This window comes from Rattus norvegicus, chromosome 15, assembly GCF_036323735.1.
Source record: "Rattus norvegicus strain BN/NHsdMcwi chromosome 15, GRCr8, whole genome shotgun sequence".
NCBI classification, from domain to species: domain Eukaryota; kingdom Metazoa; phylum Chordata; class Mammalia; order Rodentia; family Muridae; genus Rattus; species Rattus norvegicus.
The window spans coordinates 13,681,091-13,692,854 of record NC_086033.1 but is presented as its reverse complement, the minus strand read 5'-3'; the positions used below and the strand labels follow the sequence as shown (position 1 = coordinate 13,692,854).

Genomic DNA, 11,764 nt, shown 5'->3' with positions numbered 1-11,764 from the left:
CGCTTTTCAAAAAATGCTTCTTAAAGGGAAGTTGAAAGTAGGTGTTGGGGGAGGTGGTGCTGCTCATTGTAAAAACGTTGCTTGGACGTGCGGAGTACACATACATTTCTGGAGCACACTGCAGGTTATAGTGTCATCTCCTCTGAGGGAGAAAAAGTCACTTTGATTCAACTTTTCTGAGTGTTCTTCTAAATGGAACCATGTACGTGGTGAGAGTTGATTTGGCGTCCAACAGGGTAGAGTTCGTTACTGGAACCCAGGTTTTTGTTTACCAGTTTTCATGATCTCAAGTCCCCTGAACCTTCCCATCTTGCATAAAGCAACTGTGTGGGGTCAGTTTCATTGCTCAGATTTCTTAAGTGTGATCCCAGCATCTGCCCTGTGTTTCCTCAGTTCTTCAGCAGAAAACTTGGGATCATTCAAGTGAGGTGGTTTTTTACCTCTAGGCAGAACTATGTGTATATCAAATACAAGTATTGACTTTTGTCACAAAGGCAGAAATTACCCTGAATGAAGATTTTGAAGCATAGCTGGCCGCTTCTAAATGTGGAAGTGCTTGCTTACTTTTTGAAAGAGTGCTGGCCTAAAGGCTCTTCCTAGCTTGGACTTTGGACCCTGTTCATTTCCTTTGTGTAGGAAGAAGGATAATATTAATCTTAAATTCAGCAGGGTGGTGTGTGGTAGGTAGCCATGCCTTTACACCCAGCTGGGCTGGCAGGTCTGCGAGCTGAGGCTAATCTAGGTCTGAAGATGGAATTTTTGGCTAGCTGAGCTATAGGCACTCCCCATACACAAAACAGCAGCAGCAGCAGCAGCAGCAGCAGCAGCAGCAGCAGCAGCAGCAGCAGCAACAACAAAATACCGAACCAAAACCAAACATAAGTACCGTTAAACACTGTCAATGGAATATCAGCTGCATATTTCTCTGTTCTGAGTAACACTTTGGTTGGGAGACTTCTTGTTTACAAGAAAACTGACAAGTAGTGAAAGGATACTTTTAAACAGCATTTCTTGATCTTATCAGCATCTTGCTGACTTGGAAACGGTTATGTAGTGACGTCAAATAATTGTTAATGTTTTCCTGGGAAACCAGCACTGCCCTTTATGACGATAGCTGCTGGGAGCTACTCTGTCAGGTTTTCACAGACGAACCCTGGCCAGACCCCTTTCATAAGTTTCTTTGATGACTCACTTTTTTTAGGCAGGGCTGAAAAGAATAAAATAAAATAAAATAATGAGACCACAAGTAAGTGAAAAAACTTGGAGTGTATTTGAAGATAAACATTCCTGAACATTATTGGCTCAGGAGACCAAGTAATAGGAAATATATGAGCCTTTTGAAGTCTCTGGAGTTTTCTTCAAACTATATAATTGGATTTGTTACTGCATTGACAAGAACCTATAAGTTGAACATGTGAGGAATCTGTTTATTATATGTGTTGAGAGAACATCTTGCAATGAATTTTATAGAAATGATCTTTTTATTTGTTTGCTGTTAAAGGGGGATGGACTCAAGCTCTCTGCTTTACTCAGGCTTCTTTTTCTTTATTTTTGGGGGGTGGGGGGCATGGATTTTGACAGGCGGAAGCACAGAATTGGGAAGTCTGTGTTTTAAGCTACTGAAAAGCTGACTTGAACTTGCAGTCACTAGTTCCCTCTTTTTTAAGAATATGAGATATTAGTTAAGGAAGTTAGCATATTTATTTAACATTTTCCTCCTGAAAATATAAAGAGTGATGAGAGAACCGAGGGGTCTGTCTTTTTGGTGTCATAGCTAGGGTTTGTAATGGGGTGAGAAACATTTCAAGACCACCTGCCCAGAGTGGTACCACCCACAATCTATGGACCCTCCCACATCAGTCACTCCAGAAATTGCACCATAGACAGGCAGTCTTTTGTAGGCATTTTCTCAGTCACTTTCTTTCCAGGTATGTTGAGGTTTGTGGGGGGAAAAGGTAAGCATTTCTCGTTTGCTTTTAGAGAAAAAATTATTCTGGTCTGTAGACCTTTAGGGGTCTGTAAGTATCAACCAATTCTTTAAAAATATTTTTTTTAGATTTATTTTATATGTATTTTACCTACATATATGTATATATGTGCCCTACTACCAGATGTATGCTTGCTGTCCATGGAGGTCAGAAGAGGCCATTGGATGCCCTAGAACTAGAGTTATAGATGGTTGTGAGCCACCATGTGGATCTTGGGAATTAAACCAGGTCCTTTCCAAGAACAACAAATACTCTTAACTGCTGAGCTATCTCCCGAACCTCCCAAGCAAAATGTATATTTTTCTACAAATAGGATATAAAGTTATAAAGATGCATCTTTTTAAAAACAACCACCATTCAGATATTTTCTTTAATATTAATTTGTGCATACAATATGTTTTGATCAGCTCCACTCTCCTTCCCACCTGTGAATCTGTACCCTTTTCCTTCAACTTGATGTTCGTTCTCTCTCTCTCTCTCTCTCTCTCTCTCTCTTTCTCAATATTTACTTATTTTGATTACATGTGTATGGGTGTTTTGCTAGCATGCTTGTCTGTATGCAATGTGCATGCCTGGTGCCTACAGAGGCCAGGAGAAGGTATTAGATCTCCTGGGACTGGAGTTACAGGCATTTTGGGGATGTCATGTGGGAATTGTGAATCAAACTTGGGTCCCCTGGAAGAGTAGCCAGTACCCTTATCCCCAGAGCCTTCTCCTTATCCCTCCATCACCCTCTTTTAAAAATGCTAATTCAACTCATCTAGTTCTATACAGCAGGACTTCCCTCAACCCACCAGCATTATAAATAATGACAGGCTGCAGGTGAAGTTTAAAGCCTAGGCCTCTTGCTTGGGAATCTCCCAGCTAGCCTGTCTAACTAACTTAACCTGACTGTCTAGTCTCTGGCTGTGTGGCTAGCTCAGTACTGCTCTATTCCACTGTGGTGACTGCCTGTTCCCTCTCCTGCTTCTCTTCTCTCTGCATAACTACTTTGTCCAGAAGTTCACTCCCTTACTTCCTGCCCAGCTACTGGCTGTCGGCTCTTTATTATAACCTGATACTTTACTAGCTTGCCTTTAGACAGGTGAGGAAGGAAGAACATTTACAAAAGCAAACCCTGGTGATGGGCCATGGAAATGACAGTACCAAAATCCTGCCATCACTTAAGCACTGTGCAGATGCAGAATTAACAATGGGAAATATAGAGACACAGCGTCATGCAAACTGGAAGGTTTCCTCTGTGGTTCTGCTCGTATGTGCGTGGTGCGGGGCCATCTCCTGAGCAAGGCTAGCCTCTCAGGGCTTCCATCTCCTGAGCAAGGCTAGCCTCTCAGGGCTTCCATCTCCTGAGCAAGGCTAGCCTCTCAGGGCTTCCATCTCCTGAGCAAGGCTAGCCTCTCAGGGCTTCCATCTCCTGAGCAAGGCTAGCCTCTCAGGGCTTCCATCTCCTGAGCAAGGCTAGCCTCTCAGGGCTTCCATCTCCTGAGCAAGGCTAGCCTCTCAGGGCTTCCATCTCCTGAGCAAGGCTAGCCTCTCAGGGCTTCCATCTCCTGAGCAAGGCTAGCCTCTCAGGGCTTCCATCTCCTGAGCAAGGCTAGCCTCTCAGGGCTTCCATCTCCTGAGCAAGGCTAGCCTCTCAGGGCTTCCATCTCCTGAGCAAGGCTAGCCTCTCAGGGCTTCCATCTCCTGAGCAAGGCTAGCCTCTCAGGGCTTCCATCTCCTGAGCAAGGCTAGCCTCTCAGGGCTTCCATCTTTGAAGAAACTGGCCCTCTGACTCCCAGAAGCCATCAGCTGCCAATAACGCCTCACTTAGAGAGAAGGCACTTCGTAAACTTCTCCCACGGTCTTCCCCAGATAGGCTTGATCGAGTACAAGCTCCCCATGGCTTTTCAAATCTTTTCACACACGCCATTCCTTATGCTACTTTAGCCTTGGGGGTGATACAAATACCCTGTTTAGACATCCGAGTGCATGGCAGTCTCTAACCTGCACATTAAGTCTCTGTGACAGTAGCTACTCCAAAAGGGAGCTGCTTTGATGAGTGTTGAGAAATGCACAACTCTGTGAGGGTAAAGATAAGAACCTAAGGGACAGTTAATTACTTTGTCCCTACAGCAAAATAATAGTTTAGATGTCCTTCTAGAAGCCAGAATCAGTATTAGGAATAGGGTTCATATTGTGGTGCAGGCTTTAAATCCAAACAGAAATCGGTCGGCTACCCCTGTAATGTTCATGCCTCTGTTATACCAGCAGGCAAATGTATCAGGCCAGCCATTATTGTAGCTCTTGGCAAGACTGTAGGTGATTTTCTTCCCCCTCAAGTGTACATAAGACCTTCTAACACCATGAAACCTAGCCAGGAAGGGTGCAGCTTCCAGGTCATTACCACTTGATTTTTCTATATTCTATGTGTCAGGCTTGTGGTGTCGTCAGCACTAGGGTATTACCATCACCTTCTGAAGCATAACCCAGAGCGATGGTAATAGCTTGTAATTGGGTGGTTGGTAGTCTTTGAGGAACTCACAAACCATCTCAGAACAAAGTAACCCATTCCTGACTCTGGGCTTATACTTGAAAGCCTGAGATATCTGGGGAATGGATTGTAGTCCTCGCTCACTCCCCTTGCCTGTTATTAGGTGGCTCCCTGCCACCCCCGTTTATTCGTGTGTCTGTGTGTGTGTGTGCATGCCTTTGTGTGTGTGTGTGTGTGTGTGTGTGTGTGTGTGTGCATTCTAACACGTCTTTTGTGTCGTGCTCACTTTTACCCTGACTTCCCATTTACCACCCCTGTTCCCTTATTGCTCTTGCTCCCTTCATAAGCACCATTGCTCTACCCCTGTCCTTGAAAACCCATCCCTGTCCCTTCCACATCCCCTTACTATTCTCTGCCTTCTGCTACTGGTCGTCCAATTTAAATACACATATCTAAAGATTCCAAGCTAGCATCCTTGTATGGGAAAAAACACATGCGTGGCATTTGTCTTTCTCAGTGTGTGTTACCTCACTCAGGAGAATTGTTTCTAGCTTCATCCGTTTAGCTGCAAATTTCAAAAATTCAGTCATCTTTAAAGCAGAGTAGAGCTCCATTGTATAAATATACTACATCTCCATTGTCTGTTTATCCATTGAGGGACACCTAGGCTGTTTACATTTTTTTGCTATAGTGGGTAGAGGAGCAGTGTACATGGATGAGTTCTCTGTAGTAGGATATGAAGATCTTGGGAACTGTCTATGTGCAGGAGTGGTCTAGGTGGACGTGTTATATCTCACCTTCTGAGGAGCCACCATACTTAGTTCATAGTGGCTACACTAGTCACCAGCAGTGACTGTTACTCTTTTTCTGATACCCGCAAAAAAAACCCATCATTTCTTTTTTTAAAAAAAAAAAGATTTATTTATTATGTATACAGTGTATGTATACAGTATGCCTGCAGGCCAGAAGAGGGCACCAGATCTCATTATAGATGGTTATGAACCTACCTTGTGGTTGCTGGGAATTGAATTCAGGACTTCTGGAAGAGTAGCCATTACTCTTAACCTCTCTGAGCCATCTTTCAGGCCCCAAGAACAATCATTTCTAAGACCCCAGACACAACAAACTCGGTCCTTGTTCTGAGTACTTTCAGAGGTTGTTTTCAGTCTGATTGTATGGTGTTCGGGGGGCAAAGCTTTGGCAGTTAGGTGGTAAGCCTTGACTACATAGGCACAAGGCAAGCCAGACTGGCATGCTGCTTCTGGCTTCACTGTGACTGTCTTTATTATATCTAAAGATATACTAGATATAGTTTATAAAAATATAAACAGCAAGTGAAGAAGCAGAGTTGAGCTTGATGCTGGCCTTCAAAGGTTCCTTTAATTCTACTTTATTTCTCTGCCTATTTATATCGTCTGCCTGGACGATAATGACACTGAGGAATGTACTTGTATCTTTGCTTGACAGCAGAAATGGTGGGCAAAAGGCAACTTCTGAGTTAAAACAGGGTGAAGCTCCAGTTTGGTTTCTTCTCCTCTATGTCTCCTTACTTCCAGGCCTTGTAATTACCTACTAAGTAGAGATATCCAGCATGGAGTTTTGCATGAAGTTCTGAGCCCATTGGTTCGCCCACAAGATGAGTTTACAAAACAATTAAAACTTTTCTGAGTGAATATGTACAATCATGGAATATGCTAATAATAGACATAATTTCCATACAGCTTAAGTATTATGCAGAATGCTGTATAAAAACCATGTTTTCAAAAATGTGTGAGGAGTGAGTGATCCTCATACTGTAGCACTTACGGGATGGTGGAAGTGTCATGTTGAACAACACAGAAGACGTGGCTGGTGCACAGATGGGAACAGGGAGTGCTTTTTCTGTGAGGGAGATTCTTTTTAACATTTGTTTTTATTTGTAGTTTAAAAGAAAAAGCCCTAAGTTAAAAACTGAGAGTGTGTGTTCTAGTCTGTAATCCCTAAAATGTGTGCTACCACCTCCTCCTGTCTGGAGTCCTCACCTCCTCCTGTCTGGAGTCCTCACCTCCCCTTGTCTGGAGTCCTCACCTCCCTGTCTGGAGTCCATCACCTCCTCCTGTCTGGAGTCCTCACCTCCTCCTGTCTGGAGTCCTCACCTCCTCCTGTCTGGAGTCCTCACCTCCTCCTGTCTGGAGTCCATCACCTCCTCCTGTCTGGAGTCCTCACCTCCTCCTGTCTGGAGTCCTCACCTCCTCCTGTCTGGAGTCCTCACCTCCTCCTGTCTGGAGTCCTCACCTCCTCCTGTCTGGAGTCCTCACCTCCTGTCTGGAGTCCTCACCTCCTCCTGTCTGGAGTCCATCACCTCCTCCTGTCTGGTGTCCATCACCTCCTCCTGTCTGGCGTCCATCACCTCCTCCTGTCTGGAGTCCTCACCTCCTCCTGTGTTGTTCTATCAGTGTGCTGCACTTTCAGCTCCATGGTCACTAAAAGACCCTCCGACTTGGCTATCAGTGTTGACTTTTCTCTACAGGGAAAATCAGTGTTTCAGAACTGGGCTATATTTTCCTCTAAATGTTGAAGGAAGCAGGGGCATTAGGAAACAAGGAATTTGAGGTGTGTGGATGACATATCTAAAATACTTGGGCCCAGAATTGTGGTGCTGTCCTTCAATAAGAGCTCTAGTAGCAGAGGCAGGTGGATTTCTGTGAGTTCCTGTCCAGCCTGGTCTACATAGAGTTCAGGACAGTCAGGGCTATGTGGAGAAACCTTGTTCCAAAACAAACAAAAATGCTTTGGCTTTAAAACTAAATCTGCTTGTACTGTTTCTGTGCCTTTGGCTGTTCTTGTCATTCACGGGCACACTCCTGTCTGCTGCTTTGGGATCGGACAATATGATCAGTGTTGGCTTCAGACTTGAACTGGGGTTTGACTCTCATTCCTAAAATCTCTGCTTGGTTTACTTTGGGCCAGTTGTGGACCAGAATTTTTAAATAGAGAAGATGGTTATTAAATAGGCTAACAGATCCAAAAGACTTGCTCTTTCTTGGGACCCTAAGTGTCCTGAAGGTGGTAGACATTTTGAGAGACATTAATTCTCATCTTAGAAAACATATCGGACTCCCTTTCGAAGGATATCTTTGATTATCCACATTGTCTCATTGACATTCTAAATGATGCCTCCTTTTTTTTTTTTTTAAGAGTTTATTTATCTGAGTAGACTATAGTTGTCTTCAGACACACCAGAAGAGGGCATCAGATCCCATTACAGATGGTTGTGAGCCACCATGTGGCTGCTGGGAATTGAACTCAGGACCTCTGGAAGAGCAGTCGGTGCTCTTAACTGCTGAGCCATCTCTCCAGCTCCCAATGATGCCTCCTCTTTTAAAGAATTTTTATTATAATTTTAAAAATTATTATCTTGTGTGCAAGTCAGTGTGGATGTGAGCATGCTCTGGTGTGCATGCAGCGATCAGGGGACAACTAGAAGAACTTCCTTCTTCTGGGGATCAAACTCAGATGCCAGGCAGCTCGCTGACATCGTCACCCACATCTTGCCATCCCCATCATCTTAGTTTTAATCCAGGAGGACCTTTTCCATCTCATGACTGTGGCTGCACCCAGCACCCATAGGAGCTATCAAGACTCGTTTATTGTCTGTGGTGTGGAGTTACTCTCTGTGAAACTGGAAGGTTGTGTCAGAATTCTGGCTATGGTATTGGCCAAATCAAGAAAGCTGGCAAATTTGAAGTTGTAATTTGTTTACAAGTTACTTGGTTTAATGGCCGAGAACAACATCTGTGAGGGATCAGAGGGTGACTATTTTGAACTTTGCCATCTGTCTAGTTTTCTCTACTTACTCAACCCCACCATCATAGGGAGAAATGGATGACAGTGGCTTTGTTACAGTGAAACTTCATTTATGAACACTAACATCTGGATTTCACAACATCTTCATATGGCATAAGATCATTATTTTTAAGTATTTAAAGAGATAAAAGCCATTCATAGTCTGTTCTGTGTGTAGATAGCCACTGGAGTTGCCCTGTGGACCCTCACTTGCACATTCCCAGATTTAGTCAGGTGTAGAAGTGGTGCATGCCTGTAACGTCTGCACTTGGAGACGGAAGCAGGATCAAGGCCAACTTAACTCTGGAGTAAGCTGGAAGTCAGTGTGAACCACAGGAAACCCATCCCAGCCTCTCTCCTCCAGTAAGACACAGGAAGCGTAGTATAGACTAGTGACACCCCCAGCCAGTCTACTGCCTGCGTGCACCCGTGACGGTGTTTGCTCCCCCATGTGCTTTTGGTATGACAGCTTGATCTAATGCTGTATTCCCAGTAGGATAAACCTCCAGTCAAGAAGTTGCTACTAATCCTCAGTGGCACTCCTGTTTTAGCACATTCTTACAAAGCGTCACTAGTTAATTTTATTTACTGCTAAAGATGTTCTCACCTTGCCAACTCTCTGCAAAGCTTGATGATTGAAATCTGTCATGTGTGATGGCCTTGAAGAGAACCCCTGCCTTCCATGCTCTCAGAGTTCCTGTGGCCTCCTGGGTCAGAAGGGAAAGTAATCAAGTGGCCCCTCAGCCTGCTATCTAGACCTTGCTGTTCCCTATGGAAACCTGGATTTGTGTGTGTGTGTGTGTGTGTGTGTGTTTTACAAACATTCCTGTTGTCTTTTACTTCCTGGAGATTAGCTTCAAATTGGTATGTCCTGAACATGTAGGTACATATGTCTGCGTAATTTATCTGACAGTCCATAATATTCTAAGGAAGGCTTCTTTTTAATTAAATTTTATTCATTCATTCATTCATTCATTCATTCATTCATTCATTCAATATGTGTGTGTTTATGTGCAGGTCAGAGTAGAACTTACGGTAGTCAGTTTTTCCTTCCATCCATTGTGTGGGTACTGGGAATTGAACTGAGGTTATTCAACTTGGTAGCAAGTCCACTAAGCCATCTCACTGGGCATAAGAATAGCCTCTTTTAGTTTCTCCTTTTCATTCCCTCTGACTATCCTCTCCTGGCTCTATACAGGATGCAAATTTGATGACATGTTAAGCTGTCCTGCTTTTTGTTTTTGGTTTTTTGTTCGAACATTATTTATTGATCTGCTTGTGTTAGAGCTTAAGTTTTCAAGGTGCGTGATACTAAAAGTAAACCATTTGACCGTATGAGGAGTTTTAGAATTTCCTCCTATCAAAGTATAACCCTAATACAGTATCAGAGAAGTGAGTTGGTATTTTACATACTTAGGATAGAATACAATCTTATTTTGTTTGTTTTTTTATATAGATACTGTCTAGAGAGAAAATGGTATCCAAATAAAAGATATCACAGGGACTTTCTTGTTTTTAAAATTAAATTTGTAGCCCATCAGAGTGGCCGATGTCTTTAGTGGGAGGCAGAGGGGAGGCAGGTGGATCTCTGTATGTTCTGGGAAAGCCCAGATTCCAGGGATATATAATGAGACCTCGTCTCCTGGAAAAAAAGAAAATGCTAAACTTGGTGCATATTTTGGATGACAGTTTGGAAAATGCAGACTCCAGGCCATTAAGAAAATGCTAAGTGTACTTCTAGGAAATTAAAGAAATAAATTGTACAATTATACACAGACATATGCCCCAGACTACACCTTACTTTATATTTTTTTAGCACTGGAATATAAAACATATTCTAAGTATATCCCTGTGACAGATAAAATATGTGTTAGGGCCCATTTATAGAGTGAAGGACTGTGCAGTCTTTAAGGGAAGACAATGGGGTCCGCAGTTATTGGTATGGAGTGGTATTTACATGAAAGGAGTGTCACAGGAGAGGATGTCTAATGGAGTTCTGAGAGATGGACAAAACTGTGTAAACACATAACTAAGGAAGCTGAGTCTGTACCAATAGGAACTTGTCAACGTGAGGTAGTGAGATTCTGGATGACCCTTTTCATGTTTTTATGTCTTTTCAGTTGGGGAAGATGATAAAGCTGTTGAAGAATATAGGCATAATAATGTAGAACATTTCCTATTGTTGCTAAGTGAGCTCTCACTCCCTGTGATAACTAATTCTATTGATGGTTTGTGCTGTCAGGAACAAATTAAATATACTTCCTCATGTAGCTTTAAAGGGTTTTTGGTATTACTAATATTTTCCAGACTCTTTGAATAGGAAGAAAGAATGCAAACAGGGCCAGAGGAAGCTCTCTGTAAACGCAGACGCCGATTTTTCTCCTGCTAAGGAGAATATGCTGTTCCTTATTCATCTGTTGACTCTGATGTAGTCGGCTTTTCTTGTAGAGGCAGCATGAGCGGGCAGTGAAAAGCACGAGCTCTCCCACTAGGTCTGCTATGTGAGGGAAGCAGGCCGCACTTTCCTCCTCTGTATATAACACTTCACAGTTGTTGAGAAGGTGCACGTATGAGACATGGCTTAGCAGAGGCCACATGCTTAGCAGCAGCAGAGAGGAAGAAGCCACAGAAGGAAAGGGGTAAAGGAGCACTTAACAGCAGTACCGGTTAGTAATAATGGAGCCGGATGCCAGTGGCTCCTCGTGCGTATACAGACTTGCCTTTGGGCAGAAGCTTTTCTGGCCACATTCACTAACCAAGACGGGAATGTGTTCTCTAGTTTCACTTTCTTGGTGCGCGCGCACGCACGCGCACGCACGCACACACACACACACACACACACACACACACACACACACACACACTGGCTGACAACTCACTAGCATGGAATTAGCACTTCAAATAATTTGTTGAATGAATGAGAATAATGACTTCACTTAGCTATCTGCGTCTACCACGCTGCTGGACTTTAGAGATTTTCATTGTCTTTGGAGTCTTTTAAAGCAAAACTCTGGGCTGATTGTTAGTTTTTAAGTGAATTATAGCAATTCTGTTACCTTTTAGTTCTTCTTGCCCAGTTATCTTCAGTTAAACTGAGCTATGGTTGTATCTGTCTTAACCATGGTCAAATTTGAGAGTGAGATTCATTTTTATCCTCTGAGATACAGTTTACTGGAATTAGAAACCTTGACATAGTCATTAAGGGTTAAGTATAGCCACATTAGGCTGTGGTGTAGTTATGCTTTGATTACAACACATTTAATCAGTATTATAGGAAACTTTAGGAAATATTTGGAATATAAGATACTTCACTTCGACAGCCCACGAAACACGTCTATCACTTACGTATTGCCCTTTAGCAAACTACTCCAAACCACACTGGCTTCAAACAGCCGTGGTTTAATTTCTTTTTAAGACGTTTAAAAATGTTTGTGTGTGCATGGGTTTGTGTGAGTATAAGGAGTGCGTGGGCTACTGG

At 43.1% G+C, this 11,764-nt stretch overlaps 1 protein-coding gene across 1 annotated transcript in view; it reads left to right on the top strand.

Moving 5' to 3' along the window:
- The window catches only part of Atxn7 (ataxin 7), a 145,453-nt gene that overhangs the window by 457 nt on the left and 133,232 nt on the right, over window positions 1-11,764 (top strand).